Source organism: Gopherus flavomarginatus, chromosome 11 (assembly GCF_025201925.1).
Source record: "Gopherus flavomarginatus isolate rGopFla2 chromosome 11, rGopFla2.mat.asm, whole genome shotgun sequence".
NCBI classification, from domain to species: Eukaryota; Metazoa; Chordata; order Testudines; family Testudinidae; genus Gopherus; species Gopherus flavomarginatus.
The window spans coordinates 11,535,030-11,554,562 of record NC_066627.1 but is presented as its reverse complement, the minus strand read 5'-3'; the positions used below and the strand labels follow the sequence as shown (position 1 = coordinate 11,554,562).

Below are 19,533 nucleotides of genomic sequence, written 5' to 3'. Positions count from 1 at the left end.
AGTCATATTAAAATAAGGCAATCTGGGACTGTTAGGAAGGTGATTCGATCTATCACCTCCAGAAAAAGGGAAGAGCCTAGAAGATGTAAAAGGAAACTTAGTTTGATCGCATCCTGTCTGGCAAGAACTCACTTATCAATAGACAGCTGGAGAACCCTTATGTCTGTATAGATGTAGTTGTGAAATCCTTACTTCTGTATTGTTTTGTATGTCTATTTGCATGGTCTCTATCTGGTTCTGTGATTGTTTCTGTCTGCTGTATAATTAATTTTGCTAGATGTAAACTAATTAAGGTGGTGGGATATAATTGGTTAGCTAGTCATGTTACAATACGTTAGGATTGGTTAGGTAAATTTTAGTAGAATGATTGTTTAAGGCATAGCTGGAAATATTACTACATAAATTAGGGGCAAACAGGAAGTAAGTTGGGATTCGAAAAATAAGGATAAGGAACTTGAATTTAAGCTTCCTGGAAGTTCACCCCAATAAATATCAAATTGTTTGCACCTTCGGACTTCGGGTATTGTTGCTCTTTGTTCATGTGAGAAGGACTTTTTAAAAAAATCAGTCTGTTCACTAGTTCTTAATCTGATTAATATGTGCTGTGCTAAATTTGTATCAGAAAATCATGTGGTACTAAGCCAACACCTTACAAAAGTCTAAGGGTTAGATCAACAAAGGCGGTTAGGAGCTCAGATCTACTTTCGATGCCTGAATCCAATATTTAGATACTTAAAATCCCTGCTTAGCTTTCAGAATTGTGCACTAGCCCCTAGACTATACAGTCATTCTGTCTCTTCTTCTGGCATAACATTTAAGTAAAATACTTAAATATTTTATATAGCATAGAATAGCTTCCAGAGTAGAAACTGAAAGAAACATATCTCAATATGCCCTATAGACTACGTTGGTTAGGACAGTCACCTAGCAGGTAGGTGACCTGGATTCAAGTTGTTGCTCTGAATGAGGCTGGGGGGAGGTTTACATTGGGGTGTTGAGTGTGGTTGGCGACTGTTTAAAACACTGGGCTATTGGGCAAGATGACAAACCCTTTCGTTTTCTGCAAGAAGTTCCTTACCTACATTAGACATCTGAGTTCAGGAGAGTGAACATAAGAACATAATGTAAGAATGTCCATACCAGGTCAGACCAAAGATCCATATAGCTCAGTGTCCTGTCTCCCACCAGTGGCCAGATGCTTCAAAGGGAATGAACAGAACCTGGCAATTATTCAGTGATTCATCCTTTGTTGTTCCATCATAGCATCTAGCACCAGAGGTTTAGGGACACCCAGAGCATGGGATTGTGACGCCGGTGATTTTGGCTAATGACCAGTCATGGAACTGTCCTCCATGAACTTATTTAAGTCTTTGCTTGAGCTAGTTATATTTTTAGCCTTCACAACATCCCCTGGCAATGAGTTCCATATGCTGACTGTGCATTGTGTGAAGTACTTCTTTTTGTTTGTTTGTTTTTTAACCTGCTGCCTATTAATTAATTAATTAACCAATTAATTAATTAACCAATTAACCTAGTTCTTGCTTTATGTGAAGAGATAAATAACACTTTCCTATTCATTTTCTCTATGTCATTCATGATTTTATAGACTGCTAGCCTAGCACTCCTTACTCATCTCTTTTCTCTCCTCATATGGAAGCTGTTCAATCCCTTTTATCATTTTATTGTGAGTCTGCACCTTTTCCAATTCTAATATACATATTTTTGGATGGAATAACTAGAACTGTCTGCAGTACTCAAGTTGTAGGCATACAAGGAAGTTATATGTTGGAATTATGATATTTACTGTTTTAGTATCTATCCCTTTTCTTATGATTCATAATATTCTGCTAGATATTTTGACTGTGGCTGCAGATTGAGCAGATGTTTTCAGAGGACTATTCATAGAATCACAGAATCACAGGATATCAGGGTTGGAAAGGACCTCAGGAGGTCATCTAGTCCAACCCCCTGCTCAAAGCAGGACCAATCCTCAACTAAATCATCTAAATTAAGGCTTCGTCAAGCCTGACCTTATAAACCTTCAAGGAAGGAGATTCCACCACCTCCCTAGGTAACCCATTGCAGTGCTTCACCACCCTCCTAGTGAAAAAGTTTTTCCTAATTTCCAACCTAACCATCTCCCACTGCAATTTGAGACCATTACTCCTTGTTCTGTCATCTCCTACCACTGAGAACAGTCTAGATCCATCTTCTTTGAGCCCCCTTTCAGGTAGTTGAAAGCAGCTATCAAATCCCCCCTCATTTTTCTCTTCTGCAGACTAAACAAGCCCAGTTCCCTTAGCCTCTCCTCATAAGTCATGTGCTCCAGCCCCCTAATCATTTTTTGTTGCCCTCCAGAGGACTCTTTCCAATTTATCCACATCCTTCTTGTAGTGTGGGGTCCAAAACTGGACACAGTACTACAGATGAGGCCTCACCAATGTCGAATAGAGGGGAATGTTCACGTTCCTCGATCTGCTGGCAATATCCCTAATTATACAGCCCAATATGCCGTTAGCCTTCTTGGCAACAAGGGCACAATGTTGCCTCATATCAAGCTTCTCATCCACTGTAACCCGTAGATCCTTTTCTGCAGAACTGCTTCCTAGCCATTCAGTCTCTAGTCTGTAACAGTAAATGGGATTCTTCTGTCCTAAGTGTAGGACTCTGCACTTGTCCTTGTTGAACCTCATCAGGTTTCTTTTGGCCCAATCCTTTAATTTGTCTAGGTCCCTCTGTATCCTATCCCTACCCTCCAGCATATCTACACTCCACCAAGTTTAGTGTCATCTGCAAACTTGGTGAGAGTGCGATGCATCCCATCAACCAGATCGTTAATGAAGATATTGAACAAGACTGGGCCCAGGAACAACCCTTGGGGCACTCTGCTTGAAACTGGCTGCCAACTAGACATGGACCTGTTGATCACTACCTGTTGAGCCTGATGATCTAGCCAGCTTTCTATCCACCTTGTAGTCCATTCATCCAGCCCATAATTCTTTAACTTGCTGGCAAGAATACTGTGGGAGACCCATCAAAAGCTTTGCTAAATCAAGGAATAACACATCCATTGCTTTCCCCTCATCCACAGACCCAGTTATCTCTTCATTAAGGCACGTAGGTTAGTCAGGCATGACTTGCCCTTGATGAATCCGTGCTGACTGTTCCTGATCACGTTCCTCTCCTCCAAGTGCTTCAGAACTGATTTCTTGAGGACCTGCTCCATGATTTTTCCATGGACTGAGGTGAGGCTGACTGGCTTGTAGTTCCCTGGATCCTCCTTCTTCCCTTTTTTTTAAAGATGGGCACTCCATTAGCCTTTTTCCTGTCATGTGAGACCTCTCCCGTTCGCCATGAGTTTTCAAAGATAAGGGACAATGGCTCTGCAATCACATCCGCCAACCCCTTTAGCACCCTTGGATGCAGCGCATCTGGCCCCATGGATTTGTGCTCGTCCAGTTTTTCTAAATAGTCCTGAACTGCTTCTTTCTCCATAGATGCCTGGTCGCCTTCTCCCCCATACTGTGCTGCTCAGTGCAGTAGTCTGGGAGCTGACCTTGTTTGTGAAGATAGAGGCAAAAAAATCATTGAGTACAGTAGCTTTTTCCACATCCTCTGCCACTAGGTTGCCTCCCTCATTCAGTAAGGGGCTCACACTTTCCTTGACTTTCTTCTTGTTGCTAACATACCTGAAGAAACTCATCTTGTTACTCATAACATCTCTTGCTAGCTGCAACTCCAAGTGTGATTTGGCCTTCCTGATTTCACTCCTGCATGCCTGAGCAATATTTTTATACTCCTCCCTGGTCATTCATCCAATCTTCCACTTCTTTTTTAAGTGGTTGTCATAGTATAATTCCCAATTCTGAACCTTAGCTTCCAAAATATGGGTACTAGCATGAATTCCCCTAAGCTTAATTACCAGCTTAGATCCTGTAGTGCTGCCACCAATCAAGACTTAGAGTAGAGTGCCTAATAAACTCTGGTCTCCCCCAAAACCTCCGCCGGGGACCCCCAAGACCCAAATTCCTTGAGTCTCACAACAAAGGGGAATAAACCATTTCCCTTCCCCCTCCTCCCCTCCAGGTGTTCCCTCCCTGGGCTCCTGGAGAGATATACAGATTCAAGCTCCGTGAATCTACACAAAGGGATTCCCCCTTCCCCTTTCTTCCTCCCAGATCTTTCCCGCCCTGGGTACACTAGGAGATCACCGTGATTCAAACTCCTTGAATCACAACACAGAGAAATCAGGTGGGTTCCTCCCTCTTTCTCTGCCCCTCCCTTCTCCTTCCCTGTTAAGTACAGACTCAATTCCCTTGAGCCTCAACAAGGGGAAAAATCAGACAGGTCTTAAAAGCAAAACTTTTAATAAAAAAATATCATTGTAAATTGAAGATGAAATATTACAGGGTCTGTCAGCTTATAGAAACTGGAGAAAAAAGCCTCCTTCAGCAGAAATACAATTTAAAATACTTTTAGCCAAATACACATTAGACCCCTACCAGCCAGATACACATTTGCAAATAAAGCAAAAATAATCAAAAAGACTAAACTGCCTTTCTATCTTTTTAACTTACTAAATTGGAATAGAAGATTAGAGAGCCTGTAGGTACGTGTGGTCACTCTCAGAGCCCAGAGAGAACAAAGCAAAACCCAAAAAACACAAACAAAGACATCCCTCCACTGAGATTCAAAAGTATCTTGTCTCCTGATTGGTCCCCTGGTCACATGTTTGGTTCCCTGTTTGTTAACCCTTTCCAGGTAAAAGAGACATTAACCCTTAACTATCTGTTTATGACACGCCCCCCAAATCGCAGACAGTGGGAAACCTCACTGGCGGTGATTTCTTCCTAGAACTTTAGAATAAACAGATTAGTACAACACATGCACCTTTACATATACTACTAAGTATGTAAACTACAAGACTTTCTACATTTTAAGGACAAATTTTAACCAGTGGATTCTGGGAAACTTTCACGAGAGAATGCATCAGCTACTTTGTTAGAAGCTCCTGAAATGTGTTGAATTTTAAAATCAAAATCTTAGAGAGCTAAACTGCATTGAAGCAGTTTTTTTGTTGTTTCCCTTGGCAGTATGAAGCTACTTTAGCGCAGCATGGTTGGTTTATAGCTGGAACCGCCTCCCCAAACGTATTGGCGTAGCTTTTCCAGGGCGTACACAATGACGTAGCATTCGTTTTCACTGACTTTCCCTCTCAGACAGTTTCTTGCTGAGAAACACGACAGGATGGAAGTTGTGATCTGGTCCTTCCTGCATGAGAACTGCTCCTATACCACGCTCAGATGCATCTGTGGTTACTAAGAATGGTTTGTCAAAGTCCGGGGCCTTTAGCACAGGGTCAGACATAAGCGCCACCTTAAGTTGGGTAAAGGCCTTTTAACACTCATCAGTCCACTTAACTGCATTTGGCTGGGTCTTTTTGGTCAGGTCGGTCAGTGGGGCAGCGATTTGGCTGTAGTGTGGTACAAATCACCTATAATACCCGGCCAAACCTAAGAAGGATTGGACCTGTTTCTTTGACTTTGGGACAGGTCACTTTTGAATAGCATCCACCTTGACCTGTAGGGAGTTTATGGTTCCTCGACCCACCTGGTGTCCCAGGTAAGTCACTCTGTTTTGGCCTTTTTGACACTTTTTGGCCTTAACAGTTAGTTCTGCCTGCCTGATGCGCTCAAAGACTTTTTCCAGGTGTTCTAGGTGTTCGGGCCAGGAGTCAGAAAAAATGGCCACATCATCGAGGTAGGCAACTGCATATTCTCCCAATCCTGCTAGTAGGCCATCTACCAGCCTTTGGAAGGCGGCGGGTGCATTTCGCAGCCCAAAAGGAAGTACATTAAATTCATACACCCCCGCATGAGTGATGAATGCTGACCTTTCCTTGGCAGGTTCATCTAGCGGTACTTGCCAGTACCCCTTGGTTAAGTCTATTGTAGATATGAATTGGGCACCTCCCAACTTTTCCAATAGCTCTTTGGTGCATGGCATTGGATAGTTGTTTGGACGAGTTACCACATTTAACTTATGGTAGTCCACGCAAAAGCGTATTTCCCCATCTGGTTTGGGTACCAGAACCACTGGAGATGCCCCTGCACTGGTAGATGAGCGGATTATACCCATCTGTAGCATGTTTTGGATCTCCTGTTCTATAGCAGCTTGGGCATGAGGAGACAACCGGTAGGGTGAGGTTCTAATTGGGTGAGCATTATCTGTGTCAATGGAGTGGTATGCCTGTTCTGTCCGTCCTGTGGTGGCTGAGAACAATGGGGCGAAGCTAGTGCACAGCTCCTTGATTTGTCGCCGCTGCAGATGTTCCAGGGTTGTGGAGAGGTTCACTTCTTCCATGCCACTGTCACTTTTTCCTTCGTAGTAGACACCTTCAGGCCACTCAGCGTCATCTTCTCCCTGGGCTGTAAACTGACAAACCTGTAAGTCTCTGGAATAAAAGGGCTTGAGAAAATTAACATGGTACACTCTGGGCTTTAGGGAGGAATTGGGAAATGCTATGAGGTAGTTAACAGCTCCCAGTCACTCTTGGACCGTGAATGGCCCTTCCCATGATGCTTCCACCTTATGGGCCTGTTGCGCCTTCAAGACCATAACCTGGTCTCCCACCTTGAAGGAATGCTCTCTAGTATGTTTACCATACCAGGCCTTTTTTTGTTTTTGAGCATCCTTTAGGTTTTCTTTAGCAAGGGCTAAAGAGTGTCGGAGGGTGTTTTGTAGGTTGCTTACAAAGTCTAGAATGTTAGTTCCTGGAGGAGGCGTAAATCCCTCCCATTGCTGCTTCACCAACTGTAATAGCTCCTTAACCTTGTGGCCATACACAAGCTCAAACGGTGAAAACCCTAAACTGGGATGTGGTACAGCGCTGTAGGCAAAAAGCAACTGTTGCAACACTAGGTCCCAGTCATTGGAGTGTTCAGTGACAAATTTACCTATCCGCCCACTCTCAAAATTTCCCTTCACTCCAAGAGTATTAGAGAGGCATCTGGGCCTGGGGATCTTTGGTGTGAGGGTGGTGTAATGAACTGCACTCAGCTGGGGTTCTTTGGGCAGTTGGTCTTTATATGTCCCAGTTCATTACATTTAAAGCATCGCCCAGCTGACTGGTCACTGGGCAGAGGTGGGTTACTGGAGACTGGTAAGGCGAGAGAATAGGGCGTCTGTGGCTTCCCTTGGGTTGTAGGTGGGGTCTTGGGCTGCCCTCATTTATAGGGTTTATTGTCGGTGTGCCCCCTGGGGTATTCGTTCCCCTTGACAGTAGCTTTTTTCTTTTTTGCCACTTCCATTCATTTGGCTCCAATCTCCCCTGCCTCGGTTACCGTTTTGAGTTTCCCATCTAGGATGTACCTCTCTATTTCCTCAGGAACACCATCTAAGAGCTGCTCCATTTGTATCAGGAGGTGCAGCTCGTCCATATTGTTAATCTTTTAATCTTTGTTCCTGATATCCAGGCCTCATAATTCTTTGCAATGTGGTAGGCTTGTCGGGGGAATGACACATCTGGTTTCCATTTTAGAGCTCTGAACCGCCGACAGGTATGCTCAGGTGTTATTCCCATTCTGTGTCTGGCCTTGGTTTGAAAAAGTTTATAATCTTTCATGTTCTCCTTAGGCATTTCAGCCACCACCTCTGCTAAAGGTCCACTAAGCTGTGGCCTCAGTTCTATCATGTACTAGTCTTCAGAGATGTTGTACCCAAGGCAGGCTCTTTCAAAATATTCCAAGAAGGCCTCAGTGTCATCACCTGCCTTGTAGATGGGAAATTTCTTGGGATGTGGAACAGTAACTGGTGAAGGGTTGTTAGGGTTGACTGGAGCATGCTGCCAAGCCTGCGCTAATTCCAGGGCCTGCCGGTGGGCCTCCCTCTGGAGTTCCAACTCTTTCTCTTTTATTTCCAGCTCTCTCCTGTGGGCAGCCTCTCTTTCTCTTTTTTCAGCTCCATCTCTTGTTGTTTTTTTTCCATGTCTCGCCTGTGGTCTGCATCTTTGATTTGTTTCTCTGCACCCAGTTTTGCCCTGGAAGTCATGTTTCCTGCTTTTTTGGTGTTGGGGCACCCTCTGCTGGTTCACTGCCTGAACTGCTGCTTCTTTGTTGCCTCCTTGGGTTTGCCTAGCAGCAGTGCCTTTTTTAACTTCTTCTACCTAATTTTTCGAGTTTAAATTAAAACAAAAGAAAACCCTTTGGTATGCAAATGTGTTCTGCTGGTGTCTGTTGCTGACCACTTATGCCTGCTTTGTTTAACAAAAGACCCTTGTTAAACCTTAATCTCTCTGCCTTCAGTGTACTCAAAAAGAAGAGAGAAAGAAAAAAAAACCTGCAGACTTGCTTTTAAAATCCCCCTTTTCTCTGCTTATAACCAGCTAGCAGAGAAAAAAGAGAAATAATAATCTTACTGGCTTTTGGATTCTTATCCCAACGCTGCACATCATGTCATAGTATAATTCCCAATTCTGAACCTTAGCGTCCAAAATATGGGTACTAGCATGAATTCCCCTAAGCTTAATTACTGGCTTAGAACTCTGGTCTCCCCCAAAACCTCCGCTGGGGACCCCCAAGACCCAAATTCCTTGAGTCTCACAACAAAGGGGAATAAACCATTTCCCTTCCCCCTCCTCCCCTCCAGGTGTTCCCTCCCTGGGCTCCTGGAGAGATATACAGATTCAAGCTCCGTGAATCTAAACAAAGGGATTCCCCCTTCTCCTTTCTTCCTCCCAGATCTTTCCCACCCTGGGTACACTAGGAGATCACCGTGATTCAAACTCCTTGAATCACAACACAGAGAAATCAGATGGGTTTCCCCCTCTTTCTCTCCCCTTCCCTTCTCCTTCCCTGTTAAGTACAGACTCAATTCCCTTGAGCCTCAACAAGGGGAAAAATCAGACAGGTCTTAAAAGCAAAACTTTTAATAAAAAAAAATCACTGTAAATTGAAGATGGAATATTACAGGGTCTGTCAGCTTATAGAAACTGGAGAAAAAAGCCTTCTCCAGCAGAAATACAATTTAAAATACCTTTAGCCAAATACACATTAGACCCCTACTAGCCAGATACACATTTGCAAATAAAGCAAAAATAATCAAAAAGACTAAACTGCCTTTCTACCTTTTTTACTTACTAAATTGGAATAGAAGATTAGAGAGCCTGTAGGTACGTGTGGTCACTCTTGGAGCCCAGAGAGAACAAAGCAAAACCCAAAAAACACAAACAAAGGCTTCTCTGCACCGAGATTTGAAAGTATCTTGTCTCCTGATTGGTCCCCTGGTCAGGTGTTTGGTTCCCTGTTTGTTAACCCTTTCCAGGTAAAAGAGACATTAACCTTTAACTATCTGTTTATGACAGTGGTTGTCATAAACAGATAGCTAAGGGTTAATGTCTCTTTCACCTGGAAAGAAGTAATCTGAACCACCTGACCAGAGGACCAATCAGGAAACCGGATTTTTTCAACTCTGGGTGGAGGGAAGGTTGTGTCTGAGTCTTTGTCTGTCTGCCTGTCTCTCTCTCAGCTTTGAGAAGTGATTCTGTTCCTGCTTTCTAATCTTCTGTTTCCAAGTTGTGAGTGCAAAAAGGGTTTGTTGTTTTTGTATTTACATGTCTATAGTGGCTGGAGTGCTTTGATTTGTATTCTTTTTGAATAAGGCTGTTTATTCAATATTCTTTTAAGCAATTGACCCTGTATTTGTCACCTTAATACAGAGAGACCATTTGTATGTATTTTTCTTTCTTTTTTATATAAAGCTTTCTTTTAAGACCTGTTGGAGTTTTTTCTTTAGGGAGGAATTTCAGGGAAATTGAGTCTGTACTCCCCAGGGAATTGGTGGGAGGAAGAAGTCAGAGGGAGATCTGTGTGTGTTAGATTAACTAGCCTGAATTTGCATTCCCTCTGGGGGAAGAGGGAGGTAATTCTGTTTTCCAGGACTGGGAACGGGGAGGAGGAGTCCCTCTGTTTAGACTCACGGAGTTTGCTTCTGTGTAGCTCTCCAGGAGCACCTGGAGGGGGGAAGGGAAAAAGGATTATTTCCCTTTGTTGTGAGACTCAAGGGATTTGGGTCTTGGGGTCCCCAGGGAAGGTTTTTGGGGGGACCAGAGTGCCCCAAAACACTCTAATTTTTTGGGTGGTGGCAGCAGTACCAGGTCCAAGCTGGTAGCTAAGCTTGGAAGTTTTCATGCTAACCCCCACATTTTGGACGCTAAGGTCCAAATCTGGGACTAAGGTTTGACAGTGGTAACAGCTAATTTAGTCCCCATCATTTTGTATGTTTAGTTGGAATTGTGTTTTTCCAGTGTGCATTACTTTGCACATATCAATACTGAATTTTATCTACAATTTGGTTGTCCAGTCACCCAGTTTGTGAGATCCCTTTGCAACTCTTCGCAGTCAGCTTCAAATTGAAGTATCTTGAGTAATTTGGTAACTTTTACAAATTTTGCCTCCTGTTTACAGATCATTTAAGAATATGTTGAGCATTACTGGTCCTAGTGTAGTTTCTTGTAGGACCCTGCTATTTACTTTTCTCCACTGTGAAAACTAACCATTTACTCCTATACTTTGTGTCTTATCATTTAGCCAATTACTGACCCATGATAGCACCTTTCCATGCATCCTGTGACTGCTGAGTTTGCTGAAAAGCATTTGAGGCGGGACTAGGGTGGTCACAAACACATTCCCGGAATACTAGAGATCCCTGCACTTCCAGGAACAGCGTGGGGCTCCCCACTACCAATGTGACCTTGTTATGCTGCATGGTGGATGCCATGTTAAAGGAAGTGCTGCCCTGCTCCTGCAGGTTGGGCGACAAATCAGCCAAAAAGAAGACTGTCTGGTATAAAACTGGTCAAGTGGGCCCCAACTCCATCTTCCCTCGCCCGAAGCTTGGCCCCTCACTTCCATTCAGATCGGAACCCTTATTACTCCCACTCCATTGAGACCCCTCTCACTCCGAGGTCCCTCTCAACCACTTCAGCCAACCCCACTGAGATTACCCTGTTTAGTTTGGTGAAAATTGGAAAGGCCTGATTTTAGTGGCCTGCTTTTACAGTTTTCCAATCTTTACCATCATCCATTGAGTTCTGACCAGAGTGGGCCAGGAGCTGGCCATAGAGGGGACCCGGCCCAGCTGGGTGAACAGCTTGGCCTAGAGAAGCAAGGAAGTATGTGACATTCTAGTTAATTAATGATAATGATTAATGAGGTACTGGCAGAGTATGGGGCCCACACAATGGGAACCAGACAGGATTTTGCTCTTCCCCTGGCTTGGTAAAAGAGAAACACATTATCCCCCAGCAACTTGAGGTCTAAACTTGGCCCGTGGCCTCCATGTGCATAGCACACCTCAAATGCAGTCAGCTCTGGGGTGGGGCAGCTGGGTAATGACTCCACAGTGGCACCACATGAGGAAAGGTCACCCAGCACTGAGATTGAGCAAGCTCTGAGGCGAGGGAGCAGCCACAAAGTGACACCACATGGGGATGGCTAACCCAGCACTGATGTGTGGGGGGGTGAGTGTCCTAGCTTCAGGGAATGGACCTTGTTCAATGGGTGGACAGAGAGAGGGATCCCAGCACCTCTTAGAGAGCACAGCACTGCCTTAGTATTGCCAGCCATTGGCTGGGATTTACCATGTGCCCAAGGGGTGCTGTGGTGGCTTTCAATGTGGCCTCATCTTGACACCTTACCTGTTGTGTATGAGGGGGTGAGCTCTGTGTGTGTGTTTGTTGGGGGTGGGGTTAGAAGACTAGGGGGCACTGAGGGGAAGAAGGAGGGGTCTCCCTGGCCCTCTTGTGGGTGTCCACAGATCATTCAGGGTTCAAATCCAGATCTCGCTACTCCCACCCACTCCAGAGACCAAGTCCCAGAGAGTCAGTGGCTCACAGAGCAGATATCAACCACTCTCTTCTTCACAAAATCACAAAACAATGCCACACTGGGATGGCTAACCCGGCGCTGAGAGGGGGGTGTGTGTGTGTGTGTCCCTGCTTCTGGGAATGGGGCCTGAGTAGTGGGTGGAGAGAGCAAGACAACCCAGCACCTCCTGGAAGACAAAGCACTGCCTGAGTACTGCCAACCCCTGGCTGGGATTAGCCATGTGCCTAGGGGGCTGGCACTGCAGGCTTTCAATGTGGCCTCATCTTGACACTCACCGTGTTTTGTTTGAGAGGGTGAGCTGTGTGTGTGGGGCGTGAGGGCAGAAGGCTGGGGGATGAGAGGCAGGGACATCTCCCTGGCACTTTCTGGGTGTCCATAGACCGTTCAGGGATCAAATCCAGATCTGGCAGTTCCTACACACCCCAGAGACTAAATCCCAGGGACCTAGTGGCTCAGAGAGCAGATATCAGGCCTCTCTCACTCAGCTCCCTTCACAGAGGAGGCAGAAAGAAGAGGATGCTGAGATCTCACATCCACTTCCTTCTTGCTTTGATTTGTCCCTGGCTGCTGCATTGTTCTGCCATCTGCCCCTCCCAGCTCCAACCACTAACCTGACCAGGCACAAAGTCAGCCTGGCAATTAGTAGAAGGTTTCTAACCATCAGAAGGAGGAGGTTCGGCAGCAGCCCCACAGAGGAGTTTTGGGGGCACACAACTTTGTTCGTTTTAACACAGAGGTAGAGATATGTATGAGTGTGATTGCATGATGGAGCTGCTTGTGATGGTGGAGACAGGGCTGAGCAGCCCATGGGCTCACTTCCAGTTAATGTCCTGTGTTCTGAAAGCTCATACTTAAGGTTTCATCTGGCCACCAGCAGGGGTCAGGAAGGGATCCCCCCGACCAATATATTCTGAGAGGGTTTATTTTATTTTGTTTTACTCCCCTTCCTCTGTAGCTCCTGGCAATGACCACAGCTGGAGATTGAGGCCTGGGGGCGGGGCCAGGCTCTGAAGTGGCACAGGGCATTGTCTGTCTCTCTCGAGTGGTTAGCTGGCTGATTCTTGCTCACATGCCCGGGCTCTTACTGATCAGCATATGTGGGGTGGGGAAGGATTTTTCCCTCAGTTCAGATGAGCAGTCACTTTGTCATGGAAGGGGCAGGGGGTCGCCTTCCTTTGCAGCGTGTGGGTGTGGTCACTCACCAGGACTATCTGGATGGGTCTCATTTAACCATTTCCCTGCCACAGCTGAGGTCTCAGGCACTGGTGCATCTTAGTCCCACCTGCTCTGCCTGTAGCAAATAATAATCTAGGCCCTAAAGGTGCTAATTCTGTGTTCTCATTTCAGGTGCTCTCGGTGGCCTGTGCTATACGGGGGGAAGGAATAGGTGACTGGGTGGTCCCTTCTGGCTGCCCCCAGAGCCCAGAACTTCCTGACTTCCTGCCCTAATGTTTAGTGGCGGAGCCAGGTGGAGGGAAGTGGGGACCGGAAAAACAAAGGCGCCACCTGCTTCAGTGCTTTTACTGACGGAGCAGCACTCCGGGTCTTCAGTGGCACCTCAGCAGCGTGACCTTCACTCGCTCCACAGGTCTTCGGCAGCATTTTGGTGATGAAGCTTCAGTGCCGCCTCCTGCATAGCACAGACCCTGAGGGCTGCCCTGTCAATAAAAGTGTCTCAGTGGGTGGCACCTTTTTTTCTTTCATTCTCAGGTGAGTAAAATTAAAAAGGTGCCACTTGTGCTCGGTGGGGGAGCGGCTGCTGCCCTGCTTCCCCCCTAGCTATGCTACTGCCAATGTTTTATCCCTCTGGCCCCAGTTCCCTATCAGAGCTGGGGACAGAACCCATTAGTCCTGATTCTCAGCCTCGCCCACGCTGACCACTACATCTGACTATCCTTCTTCCATGGAGCTCTGCTGATTTACACTAGCTGGGGATCTGGGACATTGTTTTTTCCACTAACACCCATTCAGTTCCAATGACTAATTGACATGGTGGAGAAAGGTACTCGAATTTCAGTTCTAATCCCTTCACCTCTTCAATGCAGGTGTTAGTGCTTCCAGGAAACATCTCCCAGTCCTCCTTGTAATATCCTAAGAAAACCAGGGAAGACCACATCCATTTCAGCCTCACCCAGTGTAATTTGCACTGTGAATTTAAACTGATATAGTTAAATGAATGCCAAAAGGGATGTGGATGTTCTTAATTCTGTTGAAACCTGATTATTCTGGTTTAGTTTAAATTAATTAAGAATAGGTTTAAACTACACTGAAATCAGCTTCTTTGTGACCAAGGTGTGTCCACATAGTAGTGTAACTACATCAGTTTAAAAGCCAATTCAAGTTATATGAATTGCTAAGGCTTAAAATTATTGATAGCATCCAGTAAACATTATTGTACTGGCCAATAGCTCTTCAGCAAAGAGCAGATTTTCATTTTAGACTGACAGGTAGACAACTAGATAAACAAAAAAGTAAGTGTGAGAATAGATAGGCAGTTAGATAGACAGATATGTCTCAGTTTAAAAGAAATAGAAAAGTGCTTTAAAACATTTTGGATGGATTGTTTTTCTCTTTCTTTCCTAAAGTAGTAAGAAAAAAACAAAATACAGTTCCTTTGTAAACCTCCTTCCAGTGATATTCTGATCTGTTGTCTATTCTCTGCTCTAAGATAATCAGATCAGATACTTCTCTGGGTTTGTCCGGGTCCCAGAATTGACACAGGATTTTTTACATCAAATTTGGAAATACATAAAAATATATTTATTGATTTAACATTTCCCATTTATCTATTTTAATTTTACCAATCTAATCTATGAATTAATAAAATACATATTTACCACTTTAATATTTGACTTTAACCTGGGAATTAGCATAATATAGTGTTCATAACCCAATATTTCAACAAATTCTGGAAATTTGTCCTATACAGAATTATTAACTCAATATTTTAATCGGCTCTGGAGGTTAAAAAAATGAGAACCATAAATGTAATATTTTAACCAAATCTAAAAACGTATGCAGTTTTCAGTTTTTGTTTTTTTCATAAAAACTAGACATTTTTATACATATTAGCTTAAAATTATAACCATGTCTGTGAAGTACCATTTATCATTAATACAATTTTAATAACATCTGGAAAATAGTACAAAATATACTTACTAACTAATATTTAATCAAATCTAGACAAAAGTAATGTTTAATTCTTAATTTACTATATTAATGAAAATAAGAATATATCATTATTAAATATGTTAATGATAATAGGAATTCTTGTCAGAGGTGTTGTCAGATGCTACCAGTGTGGTGCTCTGCTCTCTCCAGTGTTGGTATCACTCGGCTGTGTGCATGTGTTTCCTCTGTGTGCTGTCCCAGCTCTTCAAAGATAGCTGCCACAGCAGACCCGAAGAGAACCCCCAATGACCACAGAGTCTAGTAAGGTATGAAGGCACTTCGGCCAGGTTTATTGCCGTACTGGACACAATAATAGTTCCCTTTAGACTTCTTAGTCTAATTCAGGGCATACTACGAATATGTGCCCCCGGTCAATGGACTCGGCTCAATCAGTGGCGGGACTTTCCACTGCCCCCTCGGCCGGACAAAGACATCGCCCCAGGGATGCATTCTTATACACAGCTACAAACAAGTTACACATCACTCCTGACGTATTGAGGTGCAACCCCTCTATGTAGCAAGGTACAACCCCTCTACGTAGTAAGTGCCGCCTCTCACCTTGTACATGTTGGTTAGAACAAAACAACTCTATCCATCATATTACCCTTTTGGCCCTGTCATTGGGATGGGTCAGCCTGTTCCTTGTTATCTGTGTGGAATGTGCAAGTATGTGAATGTTCTGATTTCTAGTGTTCAGTACCTTTTAGGTACGTATCTTCTTGCAGTATCAGCCCTTTCCTTGCCAGCTTCTGTGAGCAGAGCCTGCCTCTGGCTCACAGCTTAACTTTGCTTTATGTTAGCAAAGTCTTGACCATTACTTTAGTTCAGGTCTCAGGCCTCATACCGGGCCTCTGATAAAAATGTTTATGTCTCAGGGTCTCCTCTTACTACACCATTTATCATTAATACAATTCTAATAACATCTGGAAAGTAGTACAAAATATACTTACTAACATAATATTTAATCAAATCTAGACAAAAGTAATGTATAATTCTTAATTTACTATTTTAATGAAAATAAGACTATATCATTATTAAATATGTTAATGATAATAGGAATTCTTATCCAATATAATTATTAATGCAACATGTTTAATAAATATGGAAATCATCACAATATATACTTATTAATGTAAGATTTTAATCAAAAATCTATAAATTAACATAGTATGTAAATATTAATTTAACTTGTGAAATGAATCTGGAAAACAATAATATATGGACTTACTATTAATGAGAAATGAATACAATATCTACTTCTTAATTTATTATATTAGTTAAAATGGTAATTCATGATATACATAATTATTCATTTGTTATTTAAATGGGAAGTAGAAATTGATAACATATATTGGTATAAAATTATTTTAAATATACGAATTGAAATCTTAGGTAGTTATTTATTTTTAATCAAAATTCTGAATACTTTTCATTTTAATCAAATTTTTGAATTAATATAGCATGCTGTTGTTAATTTTACAGTCTGAGTCTCAAAATTAATATAAACTGTAACTCTTAATTTACCAATTTAATCTATTTTGGAAAATATAATGTGTAAAATGCTTGGGGCACAGAAATTTTTTTTAAAATATACACTAATATAAACCATAAATGCTATAATTCTCATTTGACTCTATACATTCATTTCAAGCACAATAATAATTTGTAGAGTTTAATCATATTGATACTTTTATATAGATTTTTATATATTTGATCTAGATTTTCCTTCAGCAGAGCCTTTTGGGCCAATCCATGATTAATGTCATCCTTGGAGCTGTCCAAGGAATTTTTAAAGGTCCTCTCTATTCAGTTCTGTGCCACTCATTAGCTAGACGGGGGGAAGGTTTGGGGTACATTTGCCTAAGGTGCTTTACTGGTTTAGGATTCCAATCTTATTTACCAAAGCAATTTAGGGCCAGACACTCAAGTGGATTTAGGTGCCCAAATGTGCAGCCCCAGCCCAGTCAATTCCATGTTAGTCTTGAAGAATAGGGAGGAGGGGACATTAAATCAGCTCATTCTGCTTCTGTGACATCATCCACTGTTTTGACCAGCACAAATGGGGTTTGTGATCCTAGCCAGGTCCATAGGAGCTGATCAAGCTATGGAAGCAGGAGCAAGAGTTCACTGGCCAGGCAGGACAGCTGGCTCAATACCTCAGTGCAGGATCTTTATCCAGTGCGGAGGGTTTCCAAAGGCAGAATAAACCCAGCTCAGTGTCAGATCCCAGGCAAAATTTGAAATATGATATGCAGGAAAGAGAGAGAGAAAGTGGTTGTGATTGTGTGTGTGCTAGTTCCTACTACTGTAACCATTAGACCCCTCTCCCATCCCAGCACTCTGGGTAGAACCTGTGAATCCTCTTGATTGTTTCCTTTCATCTCCAGGGCCCCCTGATACATCCGACCAACGACACCATCCCAGTGACCAAGTTCATCCCGCTGGGTTTCGCCTCCATAGACTGAGAGAGCCGCACTTTCCTCTGTGCCCTTCTCTCCTCCGCCTACACTGGGACACTAGCAGGCAACCTGTGCATTGTGTGGACCGTGCTGCAGGACTCCTGCCTCCAACGCTTGCCCATGTACATCCTGCTGGGGAACTTCTCCTGGCTGGAGATCTCCTACCACGGTGCCAAAGATGCTCTCTGATTTGGTGTCCCCTGGCCTTTCCATCTTCTTCCCTGCCTGCTTTATGCAGTTCTATTCCTTCTTGTCCATGGGGGCTACCAAGTGCCTCTTCCTTGCTGCCATGGCCTTGGATAGGTACCTGGCCATCTGCCACCCCCTGCGCTACCCCGTTCTCATGTCCCCACACAGCTGCTGGGTGCTGGTCTCCTCCTGCTGGCTTATCGGCTTCCTGTGGGTCATAGTGCCTGTCACTCTCATCTCCCAACTCTCCTTCTGTGGCACCAACACCCTGGATCATTTTATCTGTGACCCAGCCCCATTGCTGGCTGCTCCTGCACCCCAGCTCCCCAGGCTGAACATTCCTGCTATGCTTTGAGCTCCTTCATAATCTTTGCCACCATCCTCTTCATCCTGGCATCCTATGGGCTAGTCACCAGAGCTGTGCTGAGGCTGCCAGCTGGGGCTGGGCGGCACAAGGCCTTCTCCACCTGCTCCTCACACCTGGCTGTTGTGGGCCTGTTCTACGGCTCTGGCATGGTCAACTATGTCAACCCGGCAGCCTTGGGGGCCGGTGGGAAGGTGGTGACTCTCTTCTACACAGTGGGGACCCCCCTGCTCAACCCGCTGATCTACAGCCTGAGGAACAAGGAGATGAAGCAGGCTCTTAAGAGGACCCTGCTGGGGGAGCAATAGGGGGTTCTGCTCTGTCCGCACTCTGCAAGGACTGGCTGGTCAGAGGTGATAGAAAAGGCCTAAAAATTAACAGGCCCAGGCCTGTATCCTCTTCTCTTTCTTTGGCTTTAGCTCAAAGATGGGCCTAGGGATTTGAATAACAAACGAAACCTGGGAATCAAGGACAGGACATGTATCTAGTCTCACATTTAACCATGTCAGCTATTTACTAATTAGTCCGCTTGGCACAAAAGTATATGCAGCTGTTTTCTCATGTATCCTCAAAGATATTTAATACCAAAGGTCAAGGTATGTACCTTATACTCCCTTCAAAATGATAAATGTATCCACAACAGATGTATCCTGTATCCCCCTCCCCAAAATAATCCATGTATTCTGTGTGACCTGTTATCTATAGGTCAGTATAATGACGTATACTAAAGTTGTTTGTTACTGATTATAAAAGGGGCTCATGTCACCCATGTAAGGTGTGCTCTTCTCTGGCATTAGTCGAGAAGAAACACCCGCTCAGCTGAACGAAAATAAAGGTGTGGTACCCGTCTTCTTGTTCTCCGTGCCTCCTTGGTGTAATTAGGTAAGCTCCAGGGGGAAACGGGCCCTATTTGGCCAACAGAGGGGTGGGCAATGGGATATGGGGACTTTTCCTTCTGGGGGCTCAGACCCCAATGAAGCAGGGGGAGCACACAGAGCATTTTGCATTACCTCTAGATTGTACTATAAAATTTCCCATTTGACAATGTACTCAGAACACAACTGAGAACTGGAGGAGAGGGCGGAAGTGTCTGTTTGTATGTGTGTGTCTTTGCTGGAGGAAATATGCCCTGCTCAATGTGTGTGTGTGTGTAGAAGATAGGAGACTGAAATGAGTGTGTGTGCAGGGAGGCTGGCTTGTATATCTGTCTAGTGATATTTGAATACAGTTATCGGATAAATGTGTCACCACACTTAGATCCCAAATGTTTTTAATATTGTTTCCAACTTTTGGTAAAAAGCTACTGTTAAATAAGTTTCTATTACAAAAAAAGATTGACCAGTTCTGTTTATAATTTTTTTTTAATGTCAGGATTAGTGGAAAAGGCAACCAAAGAGAATTCTAGTTTAAACTTTATGGACAAAAATAGAACTAGAAATGTTGTATAAAAGTTTTAACTCTTATT

At 43.9% G+C, this 19,533-nt stretch overlaps 1 pseudogene; it reads left to right on the top strand.

Moving 5' to 3' along the window:
- Positions 1-11,199: 11,199 nt before the first annotated feature.
- LOC127031828 (olfactory receptor 11G2-like) lies at positions 11,200-18,376 on the top strand (annotated as a pseudogene).
- Positions 18,377-19,533: the final 1,157 nt, after the last annotated feature.